This window comes from Saccopteryx leptura, chromosome 5 (assembly GCF_036850995.1).
Source record: "Saccopteryx leptura isolate mSacLep1 chromosome 5, mSacLep1_pri_phased_curated, whole genome shotgun sequence".
Taxonomy (NCBI): Eukaryota; Metazoa; Chordata; class Mammalia; order Chiroptera; family Emballonuridae; genus Saccopteryx; species Saccopteryx leptura.
Window position 1 is genome coordinate 80,225,608 of NC_089507.1, and position 26,881 is coordinate 80,252,488.

General features: G+C 37.8%; 1 pseudogene; it reads right to left on the bottom strand.

The window, feature by feature from the left end:
- Window positions 1–22,146: 22,146 nt before the first annotated feature.
- The window catches only part of LOC136406517 (patched domain-containing protein 3-like), a 38,113-nt pseudogene continuing 33,378 nt past the window's right edge, over window positions 22,147–26,881 (bottom strand).

Genomic DNA, 26,881 nt, shown 5'->3' on the forward strand with positions numbered 1-26,881 from the left:
ACAGTTATCAAACTTTTTGATTGTACAAATTATTGTGTAGTCTTAAAAATTATTGAGGACACAAAAGAGCTGATTATGTGACTAAATCTATTCATATTTACTAAAATATCAAAAATGAAAAATTTAAATATATATCAATTAATTTTAAAATAAACCTATTACTAGTTAATTTATATGTTTATGAAAATAACTATTTAAAAATTAGTGTGAAGAGTGGCATTATTTTATATTTTTGCAAATATTTTTAGGGGTTAGCTTAATAGAAAATACCTGAATTCTCATGTCTGGTTCCGCCTTCAATCTGTTTTGCTGTCATGATTTGTGGAAAATTCCACAATAACATCTTGTCAAACAAGAATTTTAAAAGTAAATAACACATTACATGATTATGAAAATAGTTTGATCATGGGGACCCCTTGAAAAGAAGCCTTAGGGACCTGGGGACTACACTTTTAGAATTACTTCCCTAGAATTACTTCCCTAGAGTGGAAGAACATAACAATACCATGAACCTCACAAATATCCTCTTGATGCTATAGCTTGGATATACTTGACTGAGGTTTCAAGAATTATTTTATAAGAAAGAGGTTGAAGTTGTCTGGTTGGCATCACCTTCCATAGTTAGGAACGGACTCTAGAACATTTATTTAATTAATTCCTTCGATAAATATTTAATCAGCACATATAGGCCAGGAACATGAAGAGCGTGTTAAGGTAACTTTGTGGACAGGGCTTCCCTGCCTTCTCAAGGTACTGGTATTCCTGAATTAAAGACACTCATACATTCAGTCCAGGGCCGTCTCTGCCCGCAATCTAGCTCACTCGAATAACACTCACTACTGGGCGCTTTCCCGAGTGCACCACGGAACAGGTTAGTTTAGGGTTGGGAAGGAGGAAGAGCCAGCCAAGTCTGAAATCCCACATGGCTCCCTCATCTGCGCTTGCGCGCAACAGAGGCAAGCCGCCTGAGGCTCTGGGTGTGCGCAGACGCAGAACCACCTGAAGGCCGAAGCGGGGCTTCAACAGTCTGTATAACTGCCGGGAAGACTAGGTGGCGCCCGCGGGCAGTGCGCGTGCAGGGGCAGCTCTCCCTGGGGAAGGATGGAGAGCCCACCCAGCGCACCTGGGCTCCCAGGCGACAGGAGTCAGGATGAACGAGGACGTGCTGACTACCCAGAAGAGCCTCATCTCAGCGATAGTGGCGTGGCCACGTGAGGTGAGGCGGCGCCCTGTCTGCCTCCGGGGCCGCCGCGGGAGAGGAGACCGAGCCTGCCCGGTTCAGAGCCTCTGCCAGGCTGAGTTCCCTGGATCGCTGTCCCTCCAGTGGTCCCGAGTAAAAAGCGATTCCGGCCGGTTGCCTGGCGGCCGGGGCCCCTCGGGGTCAGGCGTCCTGCCTTCATCACTTAGGGATTTCCGTCGGGCTTGTCGAAATGCGGCGTGCTCTTCGCAAGAGTTTCCTGACGTCGTAGGTCACATTCCTGGCCTTTTTTGGTGCACCCCATTGCCGCTTCTTTTATGTTTTTTTAATACGCTGCGAAGGAACTCATTGGTCTTCTGGCTGCTTGAATAATTATTCCCTTTGGTCGAGGTTAAGCTGTGGAACCACCTTCGAAAATAAAACATTATTGTTACTCCTCATCCTGTCATATAGTATAGAGGTAGAAGAACAAATCAGTAGAAAAACAAATTAGCGTTGTGCCTTTTCTTTCTTGACACATTCTTGGGGGAAATATTGACAATTGTTAGAGTTACATATAAGTTAAAATCTGGGAGCGAAGTGGGTGGTGCAAGAGGAGAGTGAGTTCATCCAGGTCTTAGAACAGAGTTCTCCAGGTGCAGTTATCTTTGCCACCTGATTCTCAGTAGGATAGAGTGCCTTGATCTTTGAACAATATTTAAATTCTAGGGGGCTGTAAGCAATTTCACATTTTAGCTATACCACCTAATAAACATATGTTTCAAATCACTTCATAAAGTCTTACATTTTTAGATGCCTAAGAATTTGAATTTTTATTCTGTAATATGTTCTGAAATTTAACACATTTTTTAAAATATGACAACACATTTTCATAGTTTTCCTCATTTAGTGTATATTGAAGTAAGGGATTTGTACATAAGAAGCAATAAATTAATGAAATACTATGGGCTAGCCAAGTAGTGTGATGTGTCTTTGTAAGAGAGATTTAAAGGCTGAATAAAATAATTTTTATGATCATCATCTAGTGTGTTTGGGGGTTAAAAGTTAATTACTATATTGTACAGTGCCTTAATAGGAATTCCATAACTTTGTGAACTTTTTCTTTTCATGAGAAGTAACCCTCATTTAAGTTAAGGTCTCTGAAATTGCTGATTTTGAAGTCAGTAATGATTGAATGTCATTTTATGTGCTTCAGCCCAATACGTGGTTGGTTGGCACTTCGAAATGTATTGGATGGATAACTAGTTAAGCTATGTTAAAGTTTTTTGGAAGGGTAATTGGAGGTACAGTGCTTACTTAATTGTGGGTCTTCCTCTAGAGTAAAATCTGTTAAGTATAATAATTGGTTTCCTTAGTTTCCTTCCCTTATACAAGTTTACCTGGGTCTAATCTGCTCCAAAATTTTTCTCAGTACTTCATGGTGAGTTATCAACTGCTTACTGCAAACTTTTTATTTATTTTTTATTTTTATTTATTTATTTATTTATTTTGGGTATTATCAGTTGCGTTTATTTATTTTTAAAAATTAATTTTAATGGGGGCCTGACCTGTGGTGGTGCAGTGGATAAAGCATCAACCTGGAAACGTTGAGGTTGCCGGTTCAAAACCCTGGGCTTGCCTGGTCAAGGCACATATGGGAGTTGATGCTTCCTGCTCCTCCCCCCTTCTCTCTCTCTCTCTCTCTCTCTCTCTCTCTCTCCTCTCTATAATGAATAAATAAAATCTTTTAAAAAAATTTAATTTTAATGGGGTGACATTGATAAATCAGGGTACATATGTTCAGAGAAAAGATCTCTAGGTTATTTTGACATTTGATTATGCTGCATTCCCATCACCCAAAGTCCAATTGTCTTCTGTCACCTTCTAACTGGTTTTCTCCTTCCCCTCACCCTGTAACCCCCACACTCTTGTCCATGTCTCTGAGTCTCATTTTTATGTCCCAGCTATGTATGGAATCATACAGTTCTTAGTTTTAACAGATAATTTAATCTCTTTTAAGGAAGGATTGTGTTTAGGGAGAAAGTAGACATTTTTCCAGCTAGATATACATTATTGTATATATAGTATGTTGTGGAGAACACTACTTATCTTTCTGAATAAGATGAGAATAAATTATTCTACTAAATAGAAGCCTATGCTTTTTAAGGCGAGTTAGTACAAAAACATATGTCATGGATATACTCTTTAAGGATTGTTCTGTCCAGTAGTTCATTTCTATTTCTTTACAAATCTAGATTTAGTGGAAGTGAGATATCACTTGTGTTGAGAAATCATTGCAAAAAAAGGATATATTAACCAATTCAAATTAGTAAGTTATTTTTCCAGTTTATTTCAGACTCTTGGAGTGAGTGAGCATGTATACTAGCAGTCAGAAAATCAGGATTTTGAAACTGGTGCTGCTACTTGGTGTGACCCTGTGTGTGATACTTGAATGCTATAGGCTTTCATTTCTTCATTTAAAAAATGAAATTGGAATAGAAATCTCTCAAACCCTATTTAATGTTAAATGTATAAGAATCTTTGATTCTGTGGCTAGCCAGGGTGAAATAAAGAAGTTGCAAAGTATTTTGGAAACTGGGAGGGATTCTAGAGATCTGCTATTATCTAAGTTGCTGTTCCTTCTATGTCCTTTGTATCCCCATCCTTTTAGGCTGATTTCATTTGTAAATTAAGAAATGGAGATTAGTTATGATCACAGTTTATTATAAATTTGGTCTCCGCTTAGTGGAATGGTCATAGTTATCCCTTCCATCTTTGGCTCTGCATAGAGAGTATTTTGCTCCCTTAACTTTAAAAATATGAAAGCTTTAACATACATCTTTTAGAGCAGTGATTCTTAATCATTATTATTTTGGTATTTTTATTATTACTACTACTGCTCTATAAGATTTTGTTAACCTGTGTTTTTGTAATGATATTTTCTGTGGTGACCAAGTATAGATGCATACCTTTTCTATTTTTAAATTATGGATGAATTAAATTTTTAGTGAAGTTTTTATTTTTATTAATTTAAAGTATAATGTTGCAGAGAGAACAAAATTTTTCTAATTTGTCTTTCAAGATTCTTAATTACTGCTATCACCCAACTCATGATGAAAGTAAGGCAAAAAATAGTCAAACGGGTTCAATGTTAAGTAGAACAATCTATAGTTTGACTCTTGTTTTACTTTGCTTTTGCAGTGCTGGTTTTAGGATAAAAACAAGAAAGCAAAACCAAGAAAGGGACAGTTGATCCTTCAAATACAGCCAGTCATACTGGGTTTGGAAATTCTCAGTAAGCCACATGTTTTGCAGTACTGTATACTCAAGTCTCTAACAGCAATAATTACAACCTAGAGAAATATTTTTCTACAATTCAACACTGGATATCTATTGCCTTGATTTTATTAATGCAGACAGGGTCAATGGAATAGTCTTGTCCTACTTTAGGAGATGATGTTAGAGAAAATTGATTAATTTTATTAATCTAGGGATTTAATAAAACCTTAGATTTTATTTTTGAAGAGCTTTTAATAATTGGCACTTCTGGTCTCATATTAAATTAAAGGTGTAAAATCCTAGAATATTCTTCTACTCTGGTATCTTTTATTTTCATTTTAAGTTTCTTTACCATTTCTTAGGTTTAATCCTTCGTTAATCTTTTACCATAACCATGGCAGTTGTCTTCTGTTGATGTTCCTACAGTGTGAGTGTGTGTGTGTGTGTGTGTGTGTGTGTGTGTGTGTGTGTGTGATAACTTCAAAATGTAAAACAGCTCTTGCCTTTCCTTTCTTTAAAACTCTTTAGTGGTTCCCTATTACTACTTAACTCTACATACTCTGCATATCATTTGCCAGATTATATGTACTCTGGACATCATGTTATCTGGCTGCCCTCATTTTTTATTAGTATATCCTTTTATCCTACTTAGGTAGTAGTCAATCGTGCATTACAAAATGTTAGACATTTCACACCATTCTGTTTTTACTTGAATTCAGGGTAGATCACACATCAGATTTTTATTTATTTATTTTTATTTTATTTTTGGGGGGGGGGGGATTTTTCTGAAGCTGGAAATGGGGAGGCAGTCAGACTCCTGCATGCACCTGACCGGGATCCACCCAGCAAGCCCACCAGGGGGCAATGCTCTGCCCCTCCGGGGCGTCGCTCTGTCATGACCAGAGCCACTCTAGCGCCTGGGGCAGAAGCCAAGGCGCCATCCCCAGCGCCCGGGACATCTTTGCTCCAATGGAGCCTCGGCTGCGGGAGGGGAAGAGAGTGACAGAGAGGAAGGAGAGGGGGAGGGGTGGAGAAGCAGATGGGCGCCTCTCCTGTGTGCCCTGGCTGGGAATCGAACCCAGGACTTCTGCACGCCAGGCCGACGCTCTACCACTGAGCCAACCGGCCAGGGCCACATCAGATTTTTTTAAAACAATTTGGGCCCTGGTCGGTTGGCTCAGTGGTAGAGCATCGGCCTGGGATGTGGAAGTCCCAGGTGTGATTTCTCTCTCTCTCTCCCCTTCTCTTCTGTAGCTGTGGCATGAATAGTTTAAGCAATTTGTCCACAGGTGCTGAGGATGGCTCCACGGCCTTGCCTCAGGTACTGAAATAGCTCAGTTGCAAGCAATGGAGGAGTGGCCCCAGATAAGCAGAGCATCACCCAGTAGGGTCCTTGCCAGTTGGATCCTGGTCATGGCCCATGCAGGAGTCTGTCTCTCTGCCTCCTTGCCACCCTGCCTCCCTGCCTCCCTGCCTCTCAGTTAAAAAGAAACAAAAAAACAAACAAAAAACAGTGCATTCTGAGAGACTTATTTAAAGCATGACATGTTGCTATATCATTTTCTCAGAAGGCCATACCAGTACAGTTAAAACAAAAAAAACTTTCACATTTGAGGAATTGTATAGGGAAGCATGGGGAATATGTTTTGTAGTATAAACTACTTTCCTTTTGAGATTCTTTAATTGCCTTTCCAATAATTTAATTTGTCTGTCTATACTAGCACTGAAGTAATATTTTGGGAGCGGATATTAACATCAGCTATTCTTAGATGGATCTGATTTGTGACAAAATATAACAATCATGGACACATATATGAAATGATTAAGAAAGTTGAATATTTAATCTGTCTTTTTAATCTCTTTTATTCTGCTCTTGAGGTTCACAGATGAGATTTTTGACCCAGAACTTGCAGCAGTAATAGGTAAGCCTATGTTTAAAATTTCAGTAGAAATGCCAAATATTTTCTTGCCATTAGGCTGTTCTATCTAACTGCCCCTACCCTCCTCTCTCCATTTCATTCTTCTATGTCCGTTGAAATCTTAGTTGTCTTTCAAAACTGAACTTTGTTGTCATTAAATTTCTGAAGCCTTTGTAGATCTCACCAAGCAAGAATAACATCCTAACCTTTTGTCTCATGACTCTTTGTTAATACTGTGGGTATTATGATTATCTGCAAACACAATTTCTTTCCTGTGTTGTAGATTGTCTTTTATTTAGCAACATCCAAGTATCTGAATATTTATTATATGCCAGGCACTGTCCTAAAAGGTGGGCTTGCAATGATGAATAAAACAGACTTGGTCTCCATCATCATGGACCTAACACGATGTTGACTTACAATATAACATGTTAATTTTGTATACTGCTCACAAAAAAATAGGGGATATTTCAAACTGAATGTGAAGCTTTAAAATATCCTCTAATTTTTATGAGCAGTATATTTGTAGCATTTGCTTCAGTATCTGGCATGATTACCAGGGGAAAGTGGGATGAGAAGAAGTAGAAGAGGTAAAGGGGGGATAAATGGTGGCAGAAGGAGACTTGACTTAGAGTGGTGAACACAATATAATGTACAGATGATGTACTATAGAATAGTATCCCTGAAATCTATGTAATTTTATTAACCAATGTCATCTCCTAAACCCACTTTAAAAAAAAAAGAGCTGAGTCAGAGCAAGACAGTAGTCTGTGCTCTGCCTTGAACTACTCATGATCTTGAGCATTTAATCCAGGGGTCGGGAACCTATGGCTCATGAGCCAGATGTGGCTCTTTTGATGGCTGCATCTGGCTCGCAGACAAATCTTTAATAAAAAAATAATAACGTTAAAAATATAAAACATTCTCATGTATTACAATCCATTCATTTCCTACTGCTCATGTTCATGGTTGCAGGTGGCTGGAGCCAATCACAGCTGTCCTCTGGGACAACAACAAATTTTTATTGGATAATGAGTAACGTACACAGGTCGTTGTATGGCTCTCATGGAATTACATTTTAAAATATGTGGCGTTCATGGCTCTCTCAGCCAAAAAGTTTCCCGACCCCTGCAATAGTTATTTAATGAATAAGTAAATGGAACAAGAGAAAACCCTTGGGCAGTATTAGGTAGGGATCCCATTTTGTTGTCTAAAGCCTGATCTGATAGTGATGATACTGACGATTCATAATAGCTGCAAATCTTAAAGAAGCAGCAGCATCTTGCAGGCCCTTTTTAGACATTAATTCTTTAGTTTTAGGGAGGACTGAAGTGATCCCAGTAAAAGGCTGGGGCAGTTGAAAGGTCCTGGGCTGGGGAAGAACGTGAGACAAAGGCTATTTGTCAACAGATACAGACATACAACAGGTAAAGCCATCCCAGTGTGTGTTGGCTAAATATTAGTACTCTCTAAATCAAGGGTCCCCAAACTACAGCCCGCGGGCCACATGCGGCCCCCTGAGGCCATTTATCCGGCCCCCGCTGCACTTCTGGAAGGGGCACCACTTTCATTGGTGGTCAGTGAGAGGAGTATAGTTCCCATTGAAATACTGGTCAGTTTGTTGATTTAAATTTACTTGTTCTTTATTTTAAATATTGTATTTGTTCCCGTTTTGTTTTTTTACTTTAAAATAAGATATGTACAGTGTGCATAGGGATTTGTTCATAGTTTTTTTTATAGTCTGGCCCTCCAACGGTCTGAGGGACAGTGAACTGGCCCCCTGTGTAAAAAGTTTGGGGACCCCTGCTCTAAATTAACAATGGGATTTCCACTATTCTGCCAGGAGCCGCCATCGTGGCCATCCACATGCAGGTTCACATTAGATTCAGACAGACAGTAATGAAACAACAGAGCCAGGAACTGGTGGCCCATCATCTTTATCCCAGCTTGTACCCGGTAAGGTAGTCTTATGTAGTAGGTGTTCTGTAGGATCCAGGGGCAAAGTCTCCTTGATTATCTGATCTAGGTGTTCCAGGAATGTCCCTTGCATTGGTTACTTGTTATAATTGAGTCTTGATTGCTATTGGCTCATTCATGTGTGAAATCAACCCTCAGAGTGGCTAACTGAGGATTGATTATATCAATCCCCCCCTCCCCCAGTATATGACCAGATGTACAGGTGCTGATTACACAAAGCAGAATTCACTTCAGCAGGGTCCGGTGCCTCCTGAGCTTTCCCTTTGGATATGCCACTAATTGGATCTTGCTCTGATATTGTCTGAAGATGGCCACTGTTTGTCTGTTTGGGGGCTTTTTGGGAGGGACTTTGGTAACAGGTCAATGTCAAATACTGTCTTTCATTGGGCCTAGACAACCTATTTGGAGCTACAAAAGATCCACAGTTGCTGGCTGCCACTGCTAAGCCTTATGTGCACTAGACGGACAAGGCTGGCTTCTACCAGCACTGAGGAACATATCATCAAAAGGCCCGCACACCCTGAGATCTGCTTCTTCCTGCCTCTGTATGCTGACTACCTGTTAGGCTTAGTCACTGAAAGAGCCTCTGGATGTACTCAAATTGCATGAGGTAGGTTTTAAGTGAATCAATAGGTAAGAGTGAGTGGTGTTTACTAGATTGATGCAGGTTCAAATTCTGTGCCAAGTGTTGGGTCTGAGACCATGCAGCAAAATCCCCAGGGCATACTAAGTATATCTTTCCCCACTGGGAGCCTGCAGACCTTTTTGGGGGGCTGGGTTTTAGGGAGTTGTCAGGGTGAGGTCAGCAGAGTTTGTCAGGCCCAGACAGACCAAGATTTGGCTGTGTAAAGGGAAGGCTCTGCACTGGTCTTACGTGCAAGGGAAAATGACCTGCTCTTTAGAGCCAAACAGCTCAGCCTGTCCCAGATTCTGCCAGGTACCTGACCTCAGCAGGGTGAGGCTGCTGCAAGTTGGTCAGGAGAGGCTAGTGGATCTCCTGTGAAAGAGGGGTGCTTCTCTGGCTTGGTGAATGTAAGGGGAGTGTTCCCCCACTCAGAGCCACACCACTCAGCCTGTTTTGGCTTTTGCCCTTATTCCTCAGCAGGACAGGGCCACCAATGGCCCAAAGAGTGGGGCCAACTATCTCCTGTGAGGGAAGGTGTTGCTCAAGTTCACAGGAAAATGCGGGGTGATCCCTGTCTCAAAGCCAGATAACTCAATTACTGATATCCCTGAATGTGCTTGTACCTTTACAAACTAGCCCAGGCAGCTGACTGCTCAGCTGACTGGAATCCAGAAGGTGGGGCTCTTGCATTTCCCTGGTTTATGCCTTAAGGAAAGATGGATGCCTACGAAAGATGGTGTCTTCAGTGTGGGAGAGGAATTCAGTGCAAAGCCCCTGGCCCTGTCCTGTCAGCTGTCTGTCCAGAGCAACAAATCCCAGTTTGTCCTCACATAACTCTAGTCTGCTTTGCTCCTCTTCTGCTGGAGCCCAGAGTGAGTGGCTGCAAACTAGATTTTGTGCATTGGCCCTTCAAAAGGGCACCTGTGTCTCTAGCAGACTCCTGTCTTACTAGGGTGGACAGAATCCCAACTGATTTTCACATGCAGATGTTATGTGGGCGCCTCTTCTCAGCCCTGGTGCTATGGGCTGGGGAACCTGGTGTGGGGTTCAGAAACCATACTCTTCAGGAAAAATCTTTGTAGCTGAGATATCCCTCTGGAGCCTCAGCTGCTGCCCATGGTAGCCAGGCCAACCATATTCATGTCTATGCCTTTCCTACCAGTCTTGATGTGGCTTCTCTGTAAATCCTTGATTATTATACTTCTGTTCAGCTAGTCTGTCATTGGTTCAGGTTGATTGTTCTGTATTTTGGTTGTAATTACAATGTCCTGGGAGGAGGTGAGTATAATTTCCACCTACTCAGCTCCCAATTTGGAACTCCCACAAGAACACATTTGTAATGGGAAACCCAGGAGGAGAGGAGAGATACAATGTAACAGAAAAAAGTTGAAGAAATAAGTTAAAATATTTTCAAATATCATAGAAAATATCCAGCAAATCCTAAATCTCACAGATACATAAGAGTGTAGAAAATAACATATATAGTCTCATCATAGACAAATTGCTAAAATCCAATAATAAAGAAATCCTATAAGTAGCTAGAGAAAAAAGACATTCTATGGAGAACAGTGTAACAATGAAGAATGAATTCTAATCAAAGGATTGTATCAATAAAACAGTGGAATAACATTTTTTAAATGCTGAAAGGAAATAACCCTCCACCTAGAATTCTGTATCTAGTTAAAGTATTCTTTACAGTGAATAGAAAATGAAGGCATTGTTTGAGTTATGGTCAAAGGAGAAATCACAAGACAAAAATGGGAACTTATTTTTAAATGAATGATAATGAACATCCATCATATAAAATTTTGTGGATAGAGTTAAAACAGTATTTAAAGGGAAATATATAGCATTAAAAGCTTTCTTAGAAGAGAATAAAGGTTTAAATCAATAGCTTAACCTACCATCTAAAAAAATCTTAAAAATGAAATAGAAAATTAAACTCCAAAGTAGAAAACAAGAAGTAATAAACAGTAGAGATCAGTGATTTAGTAAGCAAATAAATAATAGAGAAAATTAATAAAGTCAAAAGTTAATTCTTAGAAAAAAATATAAATTGATATATTTATAATCCCTTGATTAAAATAAGAAGACATTGCAAGAAAAAGGCATTACAGAACAATATCTATTATGATAATAGGAGCAAGTTATCAAGGACAAAACATTAACAAAACAAAATAATAGGCCATGACCAAATGTGAATCATCCTAGTTTGGTGTAATATTAAAAAAATCATTCAACATCAATTTCCACATTCACAGATTACAATGGAAAAATTATATGATCTTTAAAGATGGACAAAAATTATATGACCAAATTCAGTACCCATTTATGAGAAGACAGGTCAGCTAACTAGGAGTCAAAACTCACTTCCTCAATCTGATAGAAAGTTATGAAATACCTCCAGGTAATTACCATACTTGATGAAATATTAAACATGTTTTCCATAATGTTGGGAACCAGGCAGTGGTGCCTCTTCTTAGTAGTTTTTCCCACGTTCTTCTCAATGTTTAAGCCAGTTCAATAAGGCAAGTAAGAAATAAATATTATATGGAAAAAAATAATATGAACCTTATGTGACCCTTACATAATTGCATAAAGAAACTGCAGTAATCTACAAGAATTAATAAACCTAACAAGATATCACTTTACTAGGCAAGTATACCAAAAATCAATTGTATTTTTATGGACTAGTAAAAAAGGAAAATAATTTTTAAATTATTTAAAATAATTTTTAAATTATTTAAAATTATGAAACCACATAAAAATAAAAATACTTAGAAGTAAAACCACCTAAATCTATAATATTCTTGAGAGCCTTACAAGGAAGTGGCACACTGGATAGAGTGTTGCCCTGGGATGCTTAGGACCCAGGTTCAAAATTCTGAGTTTGCCATTTTGAGTGTTGGCTCGCCAGCTTGAGCATGGGATCACAGACATGACCCCATGGTCACTCACTTGAGCCCAAAGGTAGCTGACTTGAGCAAGGGGTCACCGGCTTGGCTGGAGCTCCTTGGTCAAGTAACATACAAGAAAGCAACTAATGAACAACTAAGGTGTCATGGCTACAAGTTGATGCTTCTCATTTCTCTGCCTTCCTGTCTGTGTGTCCTTCTCTCTCTGTCTCTCTCTCACTACAAAGTAATTAATTAATTAAAATGAATAGATAGATAGATATCCTTGAGAGAATTTAAAGAAGACAAATAAATGAAGAGAAACCACATTTACAGATTGGAAAATTTCATATGCTAAGATACCTATTTTCCCAAAATTGACTTATAGATTCACCATTAACCCATCACAATCCTAGCAGCCTTTTTACGATAAGTGATAATAAAATTAGTATCTAAATGCAAAGAACCTAGAATAGCAAAACAATTTGGAAAATAAGAAAAATATTGGACTACTTACACAGCCTAACTTCAAGAATTAACATAAAGCTTCAGTAATCAAGGTAGTATGGTACTGGACTTAGTGTAGACAAACAGATCAGTTAACAGAAATAAAGCCACACAAAAATTATCAGTTGATCCTTTGACAGAGGGCCTAGTTAAACTGAGTTAGTGAAAAGGTAGTTTTTTTACACTAATGATGTTTGGGCAACTGGATAACTATATGGAATGAAAAATGAACCTCTATTCATACTTCCCAACAAACACAGCTCTATGGATCATAGACTTAATTGTAAAGTTAAAACTATTGGGTTTGATATGAAAGCAAAGGTAAATATTTTATAATCTTGGAATAGGCAAACATTTTTTAGAGAGGACACAGAAACCACTAACCAAAATAAATATATAAATAAATTGGATTTCAGAAGTTTAAAAGCTTCAGTTCATCATATCATTATAAAATCACATTGACTAACCTCAGATTGGGAGAATAAGTAAATTGGACTTTTACATAATAATGCACAATGAAAATAATGTTCATTTGTGGTATAATATAGAAAATACTTGAATTCTAGGCATGAACTTCTAATGATGAACTAAAAGGAAAAAAGAAAGAATGGTGGCGTAAGGGATACTCCTGAACTCTCCCCTTGAAATTTCAACAAATTCAACAACTAAACACAGAGAAAAAAGTCTCCAGAGCACCTGAAATATACTCACAGCAGACAAAGGAATGATTGATGAAAAGGTGGCTGAAAATAATTCACTCAGAAGGAAATAAGACGGAGGATGGGGTATTCTCTTTCCTCACTGATCTGAGGAAGGAGCACTTTTGTTTGGAGCTGAGTAAAGTGGAGAGACTGAGATAGAGGGGAAAGAGCTGAGTTAGGGTAGGTGCTCAAACAAAAGAAAGAACACACTGGCTCTAAGTTCAAGGACACTGGGCCCACACATGGGTGGTGGGCTCCACCTAAAATTACCAACACCAGGTACTCACGTGGGCCCCTGCAACCATCTTTGTGCATTCCGGGCTCCAAGATCACCAGCACTGCTGTATGAGAAGCTCCAGCTAGCATTACTGGCACTGGGCATGTGCACGGGCCAAATTGGTTAGCCCAAGATTATCGAAGCAAGGCATCTGCGTGGGCCGATGCAAACGTCTTTGAGCATTTCCGGCTCCACGATCACCATCGCTGGGCACGTGCATGGGCCAAAATTCTTAGCCTGAGACTGCCCAAGCTGGGCACGTGCAAGCATCTGTGTGTGTGTTGCTGGAGTCATGGGAACTGGGCGCACACGTGGCCTACCACGAGCTATCAAACAGCATGCACAGGAGAAGCCCATGGAGATCAGACCAGTGGCGTGCTGAGGTATACTAGATCTGACTGCGGGCCATGAATTTTGCCTGAGTTGAGCAGAAAGACACTTGATCTGCAATCTGCATCTGGCCCTGCCTGCTCTCGCTGGTGGCTCTCATTGCCACTGCCTTGCCCAGAACTGTGCTTTGAGTGGTACTGGAGGAAGGATCTGGCGGTGTGTACCTCCCTTTGCTCTGCAAACTGTGGCTGAGGAGAACCTCACAGCTAAGTCTTCCAGGCTGCTAGCTCTGGTGGGAGGATGTGTGGGGAGAGGCAACTGGAGGACTGAGAATCCACTGTTAGAGCCTTAAAGCCCTAACAAGTCCTACCTACCAACAGGATTGGGGCACAGCCTATATCATTACCACAGTGACACACCAGGAGACCTCTACCCAAGAGCCCCACAGAGATAAAACTTCTAGTACAGCGCCACCTGCTGAAAAAAGGAAGAAGTTACCTCTCAAAACCAGGAAAAATTTACTTTTTTTTGAAAGGTTTTTGTTATTTTTTGTTCTTTCCTTTTTTTCTTTTGAACTCTTTTCTTTTTTCTTTTGAACTTCATTATCTATAATTGTTACATTTTTCATTCTTGTTTTTTGTGAGGGTTTTATTTCAGAAATCTTTACTTATTTTGTTTTCTTTTTTCTCTTTTTTCTCTTTCTTTTCCTCTTCTTTCTCTCTTTCCATTTATTCTCTCTTTTTATTTTTTCTTTGATATTTTTTGTTTTGTTTTGTTTTTTTGCTCTCAATCGAACCACATTTATCATCAAAGTACTATATTTTGGACTCATATTTTTATTCATAGTATTTTGCTTGTTTTTTATTTCATTTTTTCTCTCTTTCTTCATTTTTCCTCAGTTCTTGCTCCTTGTTCTCTGTAGATTTTGTTCTACTTATCCACCCCTCCCCCTCTCCTTCCTCTCTGTCTCTCTCTTCCCCTCCCGCAGCCAAGGCTCCATTGGAACAAAGTAGGCCCAGGCGCTGAGGGTGACTTCATGGCCTCCACCTGAGTCACTAGAATGGCTCCAATTGCAGCAGAGCAATGCCCCAGAGGGGCAGAGCAATGCTTCAGAGGGGCCAAGCATTGCCTCCTGTTGGGCATGCCGAGTGGATCCCGTTCAGGCACATGCAGGAGTCTGTCTGCCTTTCCCCACCCCTGATTCTCACTTCGGAAATATACACAAAATAAAAAAAAGAAGAGAGAAAACTAGAGATACTACAGAGAGAAGAAGAGAGAAAATCACGAAATTTTTAAAAAAATGAAAAAAGCCCTACAAGAATTGTCTGACTCCATCAGAAAGAGCAATATAAGAATAATGGGTATATCAGAAGAAGAAGAGAGAGAAAAAGGAATGGATAATATATTCAAACAAATAATTGAGAACTTCCCAAGCCTGTGGAAAGAACAAGAGCCTCAAATCTAAGAAGCAAACAGAACACTGAGTTATCTTAACCCAAACAGACCTACTCCAAGGCACATCATAATGAAATTATCGCAAATCAATGACAAAGAAAAATCCTCAAGGCAGCCAGGGAAAAGAAGACTACACATATAAAGGAAGGCCCATTCGGCTATCATCAGATTTCTCAGCAGAAATTCTACAAGCCAGAAGAGAGTGTACCCCAATATTTAAAGTACTGAAAGAGACTAACTTCCAGCCAAGAATACTATATCCATCAAGGCTATTCTTCAAATATGAAGGAGAAATAAAAACATTCATAGATATAGAGAATATGAGGGAATTTATCACCAGAAAACCCCCACTTCAGGAAATACTAAAGGGGATTTTTTGACCAGATACAAAGAACAAAACAAAACACAATCACAAGTAAAAGCTTCAGCAAGATCACAGTAAAAACGAGGATAGTTTTTATATGAAAACTATTTTTTGTTTTCTGTGAAAACAAAACAAAAAAGTGGAGAGGACAAAGATTAGTAGTAGCAAAGGAGGATGGACTGCAGAAGCACTCATGAGATAACAATGAATATGATATATATTCTTTTAATTACTTAATGGTAACCACTCCTGAAAATACCACTTCTGAAACACATAGCTTAAAAAAACAAGAAACAGATAAAAGAAGTATGGAATACAACCAAAAAAAACCCAAATGACAGAAAAACAAAAGAGAAGAACCAAACAAGAAACAGAGCTATCAGAAAGCAATATATAGCCCTGGCCAGTTGGCTCAGCGGTAGAGCATCGGCCTGGTATGTGGGGGACCCAGGTTCAATTCCCGGCCAGGGCACATAGGAGAGGCACCCATTTGCTTCTCCACCCCCCCCTCCTTCCTCTCTGTCTCTCTCTTCCCCTTCCGCAGCCAAGGCTCCATTGGAGCAAAGATGGCCCGGCGCTGGGGATGGCTCCTTGGCCTCTGCCCCAGGCACTAGAGTGGCTCTGGTCATGGCAGAGCGATGCCCCGGAGGGGCAGAGCATCGCCCCCTGGTGGGCAGAGCGCCGCCCCTGGTGGGTATGCCTGGTTGATTCTGGTCGGGCGCATGCAGGAGTCTGTCTGACTGTCTCTCCCCATTTCCAGCTTCAGAAAAAATAAAAAATAAAAAAAGAAAGCAATATATAAAATGGTAATAGGTAGCCCTCAAGTGTCAATAATTACATTAAATGTAAATGGCTTGAACTCACCAATAAAAAGGCACAGGGTAGCAAGAGTGGATCAAAAGAGAAAATCCAAGTATATGCTGCCTTCAAGAAACACATCTAAGCTACAAGGATAAAAAATAATTCAAAGTGAAAGGTTGGAAAATGATTTTCCAAGTAAATAATATTCAAAGAAAAGCAAGTGTAGCCATACTCATATTAACAATGCTGACTATAAGACAACAAAGGTAATCAAAGACAAAGATGGTCATTCCATAATGATAAAGGGGACATTGAATCAATAAGACACAATATCTATGCACCAGACCAAGAAGCACCAAAGTATATAAGACATCTACTAACTGATCTAAAAATAAAAATTGACAAAAATACAATCATACTTGGAGACCTCAATACACCTCTGATGGCTCTAGATCATTCATCCAAACAGAAAATCAATAAAGCAATATTGGCCTTAAAAGAAACACTAGAACTATTGGATATGATAGACATCTACAGGACATTTCATGCAAAAATGTCACAGTATACGTTTTTCTCTAGTGAACATAGAACATTCTCAAGAATTGATCATATGTTGGTGGATATGATAAACATCTACAAGATATTTTATCCCAAAAATGTTAGAGTATACATTTTTCTCCAGTGAACATGGAACATTCTCAAGAATTGATCATATGTTTGGCCACAAAACTAACAACAACATATTCAAAAAGGTTTAAATTATACCAAGCATATTCTTTGACCATAAAGCTTATAAACCAGAATTCAACCTCAAAAAAGAAGTAAACAAACCCACAGAAATGTGGAAATTAACATACTTCTAAAAAATGACTGGGTCAAAGAAGAAATAAAAGAGATGAAAAGATATACAGACAAGCAAAAATGATAACACGACATATCAGAATCTCTGGGATGCAGCAAAAGCAATAGTAAGAGGAAAGTTCATATCATTACAAACTTATATGAACAAACAAGAGAGAGCCCAAGTAAACAACTTAACATCACAACTTAAGGAACTAGAAAAAACAAGAAAAAAGGCTACCCAAAACCAGCAGAAGAAAGGAAATAATAAAAATTAGAGCAGAAATAAATGAAATAGAGAACAGAAAAACTATAGAAAAAATTAATAAAACAAGGAGCTGGTTCTTTTGAAAAGATCAAAAAAATTAAAAAGCCCTATGCAAGACTCACTAAGAAAAAAAGAGAAAGGACTCATATAAACAAAATCCAAAATGGAAGAGGAGAAATTACCACAGATATCATAGATATACAAAGGGTTATTGTAGAATACTATGAAAAACTATATGCCACCAAATATAACAATCTAGAAGAAATGGATAAATTTCTAGAACTGAATCTTCCTAGACTGAACCATGAATAAATAGAAAGCCTAAACAGACCCATAAGCAGGGAGGAAATAGAAACAACTATCAAAAATGTCCCAAAAAATAAAAATCCAGGGCCAGGCAGCTATATTAGTGAATTATATCAAACATTCAATGAAGATTTGGTTCCTACTTTTCTCAAAGTCTTCCAAAAAATTGAAGAAGAAGCAATACTTCCAAACACATTTTATGAGCCCTCATACCAAAACCTGGCAAGTACAACACAAAAAAAGAAAATGACAGACCTATATCTCTAATGAATACAGATGCAAAAATCCTAAACAAAATACTAGCAAATCGAATACAACAACACATTAAAATAATTCACCATGATCAAGTGGAATTTATCCCAGGATCAGAAGGATGGTTCAGCATATGTAAAACAATTAACATAATACACCATATCAACAAAACAAAGAACAAAAACCATATGATCCTATCAATAGATGCAGAAAAGACATTCAATAAAATACATCATTTTATGTTTAAAAAACTCAACAAAATGGGTATAGAAGGAAAATATCTCAACATAATAAAGGCCATTTATGACAAACCATCAGGTAACATCATAATAAATGGCAAAAATATCATAACTTTTCCTCTAAAATCAGGAACAAGACAAGCCTGCCCACTGTCTCCACTCCTATTCAACATAGTGTTGGAAGTTCTAGCCAGAGCAATCAGACAAGAGAAAGAAATAAAAGGCATTCATATTGGGAAAGAAGAAGTAAAGGTTTCAGTTTTTTGCAGATGATATGATCCTATATATAGAACACCCCAGAGACTCCACAGAAAGGCTATTAGAAACAATAAACCAATACAGCAGGGATCAGGAAGCTTTTTGGCTGAGAGAGCCATGAATGCCACATATTTTAAAATGTAATTCCATGAGAGCCATACAACAACCCATGTACATTATGCATTATCCAATAAAAATTTGGTGTTGTCCCAGAGGACAGCTATGATTGGCTCCAGCCACCCACAACCATGAACATGAGTGGTAGGAAATGAATGGATTGTAATACCTGAGAATGTTTTATATTTTTAAAGTTATTATTTTTTTTATTAAAGATTTGTCTGCAAGCCAGATGCAGCCATCAAAAGAGCCACATCTGGCTCACAAGCCATAGTATCCCGACCCCTGCAATACAGTAAGGTTGCAGGATACAAAATTAATATAAAGATGTCTATTGCTTTCTTATATGCCAGCAATGAAACTTCAGAAAATGAACTCAAAAAAATAATTCCTTTTACAGTTGTAACAAAAAATATTAAATATCTAGGAATAAACATGACAAAGAATGTAAGGACCTACATAATGTAAATTACATAGCATTGTTAAAGGAAATCAATAAAGACACAATGAAATGGAAATATATTCCTTGTTCTTGGGTAGAAAGAATAAATATACAGTGTGTCCATAAAGTCATGGTAAACTTTTGACCGGTCACAGGAAAGCAACAATAGACGATAGAAATGTGAATTCTGCACCAAATAAAAGGATAACCCTCCCAGTTTCTGTAGAATGATATGGCAGCATGTGCACATGCACAGATGATGATGTAACACTGTGTATACAGCGGAGCAGCCCACGGTCATGCCAGTCAAGATGTGGATGGTACAGAAGAAAGTTCAGTGTGTTCTGTGGCTCCCTAAATTCAAATCCGTGACCAAAGTGCAACATGAATATTGGTGCGTTTATAATAAAGCGCTACCACATAAGAATAACATTACTCGGTGGGATAAGCAGTTGAAGGAAACTGGCAGTTTGGTGGAGAAACCCCATACTGGTAGGCCATCAGTCAGTGATGAGGCTGTAGAGGCTATACGAGATAGCTACCTAAAGAGCCCTAAAAATTCTGTGCGTGCATGTGCTCGACAATTACACCTAAGCAAAACTACAGTTTATAAAGTGTTAAAGAAACGTCTCTGTTTAACAGGGTACAAATTGTGGCAACAAATGGAGCCCACATTGAACTGCACTGAATAAGTATGAAACTGGGAGAGTTTTCCTTTATTTGGTGCAGATTTCACATTTCTATCGTCTTTTGTTGCTTTCCTGTAACTGGTCAAAAGTGCACCACGACTTTGCAGATACACTGTAGTTAAAATGACCATATTGGCCAAAGCAATATACAAATTTTATTCAATTTGTGCACCATGACTTTATGGACACACTGTAGTTAAAATGACCATATTAGCCAAAGCAATATACAAATTTTATTCAATTTCAATCTAAATTTCAATGTTGTTTTTTAAAGAAATGAAACAAAAAATCACCAGGTTTATATGGAACCATAAAAACCCACAAATAGCCAAAGTAATCCTAAGGGAAAGAAACGAAGCAGGAGGCATTATAATCCCTGACTTCAAATTATACTACAGAACTATGATACTTAAAACAGCATGGTATTGGCAGAAAAATAGACACACAGACAAATGGAACAAAATAGCTCAGAATAAAACCACATATATATTGTCAAAAAATCTTTGATAAAGGAGCCAAAAACATAAAATGAAGAAAAGAAAGCCTCTTTAATAAATGGTGCTGAAAAAACTGGAAAGCCACCTGCAAAAGAATAAAACACGACTAGAGTTTGTCTTCTTGCACAAAAATTAATTCAAAATGGATCAAAGACCTAAATATAAGATCTGAAACAATAAATTATATAGAAGAAAACATGGGTACAAAACTCATGGACCTTGGCCGTAGAGAACATTTTATAAATTTGACTCCAAAGGCAAGGGAAGTGAAGGCAATGATAAATGAATGGAACTACATCAGACTAAGAAGTTTTTGCACAGCAAGAGAAACTGACAACAAAATAAACAGACAGCCAACTAAGTGGGAGATGATATTTTCAAACCACAGCTCAGATAAAGGTTTAATAAAATATACAAAGAACTCACAAAACTCAACAACAAACAAGCAAACAATTCAATAAAAAAATGGTAAGAGGACATGAACAGACACTTCTCCCAAGAAGAAATACAAATGGCAAATAGATATATGAAAAAATACTCATCTTCACTAGCTATTAGAGAAATGCAAATCAAACTACAATGAGATACCACCTCACACCTGTTAGATTAGCTATTATCAACAAGACAGGTAATAACAAGTGTTGGAGAGGCTGTGGAGAAAAAGGAACCCTCATGCACTGTTGGTGGGAATGTAAAGTAGTACAACCATTATGGAAGAAAGTATGGTGGTTCCTCAAAAAATTAAGAATAGAACTACCATATGACCCATCAATTCCTCTACTGCAGGGGTCGGGAACCTATGGCTTGCAAGCCAGATGTGGCTCTTTTGATGGCTGCATCTGGCTTGCAGACAAATCTTTAATAAAAAAATAATAACATTAAAAATATAAAACATTCTCATGTATTACAATCCATTCATTTCCTACTGCTCATGTTCATGGTTGCAGGTGGCTGGAGCCAATCACAGCTGTCCTCTGGGACAACACCAAATTTTTATTGGATAATGCATAACGTACATGGGTCATTGTATGGCTCTGACGGAATTACATTTTAAAATATGTGGCGTTCATGGCTCTCTCAGCCAAAAAGGTTCCTGACCCCTGCTCTACTGGGTATATATCCCCAAAACTTAAAAACAGTGGTACATAAAGACACATACAGCCCCATGTTCATCATAGCATTATTCTTGGTGGCCAAGACATGGAAACAACCGAAAAGCCCTTCAATAGAGGATTGGATAAAGAAGATATGGTACATATATACTATGGAATACTATTCAGCAATAAGAAATGATGACACAGTATCATTTACAACAACATGGATGGACCTTGATAACATTATACTGAGTGAAATAAGTAAATCAGAAAAAACTAAGAACTATATGATTCCATACATAGGTGGTTTATAAAATTGACTCAGGGACATAGGTAAGAGTGCAGTGGTTATCAGGGGGTGGGGAAGGGAGAAAAGGGTGGTTGGTGGGGAAGGTGAGGGGCATAAAGAAAACCAAATAAAAGGTAATGGAGAATGATTTGACTTTGGCTGATGGGTATACAATATAATCGAATGTCAAGATGATCTGGAGATGTTTTCTCTAAATCTATTGACCAATGTCACCACATTAAAAGTAATGTCTAAATAAAATTTAGAAAAAAAGTAAAATTACTAGAAATTTATATTTTATACTTGATTGTGTATATCAAAATAAAGATGACAACACTTTCTAATTTAGTAAAGATATTTTAATGTAATATTAATTAACTTTTCTCAGGATATTTTAAATAATATTTTAAATGGATTTTGAAGTCAACGAAATATACTATTTTTAGTTTATTGACTGTTGCTAATAGTGCATTTTTATCATATTTAGCTGGGGAAATCAGAAATTCTATAATTTGTCTTTGATTTGTTAGTGGATATTTAAGCAAACCTTCAAATAATGGTAAAGAATACTGGAATAAAAATTAGACCATGAGCAGCCCCAAATAACATAACAAGAAACATTATCTTAAAAAATGTCCTGAAGATGTATGTTTTAGCTGCAGATAAAACAGGCATCCCTATTATTGTTGAAATTGTACTTTGTAACACAGGGTAGCCTAGCACATACAGTGCCTCATTTGCTTTTTGGTTTACTGAAGGATTAGAACTGGAAACAAATGCATAGGAAATGTGTGCAGAAAAATTGAAATAAAACCCTATACAAATGACAAGATTAATCATGGATATGGAACAAGATTGATGTTCCAGAATGCCATGAAACCCATTACTCCTACAATCACAGAAGCAATAGAAAAAGTTACCCAAAAGGCACACATGGGATGAGGAATTAACAATAAGGAAACAATGAACATAGCTTCTGATGCAACAATGACATTTCAAATAATATTTCCTAATACAGTATACTGATCAAAATATATGAATGCTGGGTTGTACACATTAGGGGAACTTTACAGTTTTCAGCCAAGTCTCGTAAATGGATTAACATCTTCTTTTTATTGACTGAAGAAGAAATACCCATGGTCTGAATAAAGGCCCGGAAGAAGTGATTTTATGTGACAATGAAATATTAATATCATGTGTAAAAAGTGGAAAATCCACAAGAAAATTGAAACTACTGTTTATAAAAGTATTCTTATCATTTACATCTTGTTTGTTACATTTTATATATTGCACATATTCTTGTAACCAAAACTCTATAAGACTTTTATTTACATACTTATTGTTTTCAAAATCTGTCAGACATTTTTCCAGTATTTGCCTAGCATCTTTATCCCAGTAGTCAACAGTTTTGGTAACAATAACCATAACCCTGGGACCATAATCTGAAAAATATTTTTCCTCTACATTAAAATATGGTATAATGTAGGATCACTTGCCAAATTTCAAAGGTCTAAACATTTCTATACTTGGAAACAGCCATATATACTACTTATAACGTACAAAATGTATAAAAGTACTACAAAAATCTTGGACTTAGTATTTGTGAGAAAAGGCCCAAAATAGTCTCTAAAGAACACATTCATTGGATGAATATCAGCTTCCTCTTCATCCGGGAGAGAATCAAATGGGAGACAGAAGCATCTTTTTAATGAGGAACATTTTTGGTCAGGCATTTCTGACTTTTTTAACCAACGTAGATAGACTGCTTCTCTTTTACCATCCAGGGCCATGATTGCTCCAAAATAGGTGATGCTATAAAAGTAATAAAAGAGCAGTGTTGTTTCTGTATAAATGCAAAAGTATTGTACAGCCCTGAAGGATGACATAACCCCTGTATAGAAAGCCAGGATGTTAGTGGTGGTGGTGATTGTAATGGACACTACCTCTTTTGAATAGACACTGGACATTCCTTGTTTTAAGCTATCTGTGAAGTTGGTGTTCTGCCAGGCAGAAATCATGGTAAACATGTCATTCACCCCAACACCTGTTAAAAAAAGAAACAATCTTCATAAATATTAATATCCATTAAAAATTAAACAGATCAAATCATTTTCTTTGTTCATCTCTTAAGGCCTTATTTATCTTGCCCAATCTGTGCTTTGATACTGCTTTCTCTGATTCTTTCTGTTTGTCTCTGAATCCACAACAGAATTCATCACTCCTTTTGTAATAACTGTTTTATACATCCTCCTATTCTTTGCATGCAGCACAGTATATTCTACTTCTAAGTTGGGTATTTTAACGATGAGTCAGGAAACCTGGTTAACTGGATGTTAGTCAAAGCAGAATTAGCAATGCACCTTTGATTTTACTAGTTTATGTGACAGACCACTTTCTCTCATAAGCCATTTCACACTAATGCACCTACACATTAAGTCAACATTTTATTGCTTAAAATATAAGCTGGAGTTAAGTATTCTACAGTAAGCATCTAGCTATCAATGCAGTATGATGTGAGAGGCACCACATAGTTTAAACACACACACACACACATACACATACACAAACATACATGCAGTTTTCCTGTTGCTCTGTTTTTGATAGCCAGAATGCTATTATTCAAACTTCATTTGCCCAGTTTAAAGCCTTATCTCATTAAAATGGAAGTTCTTTTGATACCAGAAATAGGTACCAAAGTAAATCTCAAGGATCCTTTAGAGATCCTAATGCCTACTATATAATTAGTTCTTTTACACAAAGACATTTCATGATTGGTTCAGAATAAAACAGACTTTGAAAACTTCTGGAGACTGGGAAAGGACTACAAAGAAAAAGGAATTAGGAAGAATAGCATGAGCCTGTGGTAGATAAGTTTTATCTCTTCAAAAGTTTTCTAGTAGAGCTGACTCTGCTTTCACTCATGCACACCTTTGTTTCCATGTGTACTGACATAATCAATACTTGGAACTAAAATGTTAATCTTTTTTTTTTTTTTGTATTTTTCTGAAGCTGGAAATGGGGAGAGACAGTCAGACAGACTCCCGCATGCACCCTACCGGGATCCACCCGGCACACCCACCAGGGGGCGATGCTCTGCCCACCAGGGGGCGATGCTCTGCCCCTCCGGGGCATCGCTCTGCCATGACCAGAGCCACTCTAGCACCTGGGGCAGAGGCCAAGGAGCCATCCCCAGCGCCCGGGCCATCTTTGCTCCAATGGAGCCTTGGCTGCGGGAGGGGAAGAGAGAGACAGAGAGGAAGGATGGGGGCGGGGGGTGGAGAAGCAAATGGGCGCTTCTCCTGAGTGCCCTGGCCGGGAATCGAACCCGGGTTCCCCGCACGCCAGGCCGACGCTCTACCGCTGAGCCAACCAGCCAGGGCTAAAATGTTAATCTTAATTTAAATTTTTGGGGATTGTCTCTATGGATTGCATAAGAGGATACTGGGAATTTCAACTTTGCTTCTAATTCAGATATTCTATGGTTATAAACAAAGTAGAGAATCTAAATTGACATTAGTTTATGTACTTTGTCATCAACTCCCACTGCTACCAGTTTTGAGGATTTCAGTTATACTCACCTGGACAAAAGGGAAGAATCAAAAGTACTAAGAACCAAGAATGAACTCACTGATATTTACTATTAGATATTTAAAAACTGGTTTTATTATTTATAGAACATTGATAAGAAATTACCTGCACATAATTCTTGAGTTGCAGCAATCACACACACTCACTCATACTCCTATGCACAGCCTATATAAAAATGGTTTATACTAAATCATTCAGTTATACACACTTTAACTATAGTTATTTACAGCTGTCAGGAACACTGAGTGATTAAATGTGGGTGAATATGAGGAAGATATGCCCTGAGGAACTAGAATAAATTACATTCAGTCTACAGCTCATCTGCTAATCTCCCCCAGGAAGCCAAATATTATTCCAAGTTGCTCGCTTTTCAAAATATAAACACCTTTGTTTTCTCATGCTATTGTAAAATAAATTCTGAAATTACAGGAAAATACAAAGAAAAACTTAAACAACTGTAATTCCTCCCTTCAGGGATAATTTCTCCTAACATTTTGATGTTTATTCATTCAGAATTTGCTCTATACAGATATACAGATGTAACTGTACCACTCTTATTTCAAGGATCTTACTTCATAACCAGTGTTTTAATTTAATATTCTATATCTACTTCTTTTTATATTAAAAATGATTCCAAAATTTTAATATGCTATATTGAATTGACCAATCCCATGTTGATATGGGATGAGGTTGTTTTCAATAGTTTTCTATTCTAAATCACATTGAAATGAACATACTTGTTCTACATTTGAGCTCTTGTCCAATTAATAGAACAAATTTCTAGAAGTGGAATTGATAGGTCAAAGATATTTTTAAGCTTTTTGATTTGCTGCAGAGTTGTGCTAAAAAAATAAAAGTGTGTACCAATTAAAATTTTTCTTCCAGTGAAGTACAAGTGTTCATTTGCACACAGTTTTTCCCCAAGCCTTCAATTTTGCTAATATTCATTAATCTAGTAAGAAAACAAGGTGTCTCACTTTTGGTTTCATTAGAATCCCTGATTCATTGAGAGGTTGAATTTTTTTCTTATATTTTCAGTGGCTTATATTTTTTATTTTTGATGTGTGCATGTGTTAAGTGTGTGTACAGTGTGTACTACCTGTTCATGTTCCTTGTATTTCCATTTGGAGTATTAGATTTTTCCAACTCTAAAGATAATTCATTTTGATTTTTCTTTTTCTGACACCTCATTTTGGATTTGTAGAACCATCTAACTATAGTTATTTAGCCTTATCTAACATAAGCACCTTATCTATCCTACACTGCCACAAACATAATGTGTAGCCTTACATTTTGTTTTACTCACCTAGTACAAGAAATGGTGAATTTGCAACTATGGTCACAAATGGCACCCCACAGTACAATATCAGGCCAAAGCCACTCACCACTGCCAAGGCAACAGAATTTACTCCAAAGTCTCCAACACACATTTTGTTTTATGCATAGTCACACCTGTAAATTTGGAGGAAAAAATGGAATTTGTGGTGATAACTTTCATACTGAAAATCCATCAGTTCATAACATTGTTGACTTGGACATGTATTGAGAAACCTCTTGGGCAATAATTCCCCTGCGTGCCTGATGGAGACCTTTAATTTCCATGCACTATGAAAGCCAACTGGGAAATAAGAGGATGCAGAAAAGTTGGGAATCTGTTCTCTTACCAGACTTCCCTGGGTGATTCTTACATAGTAGC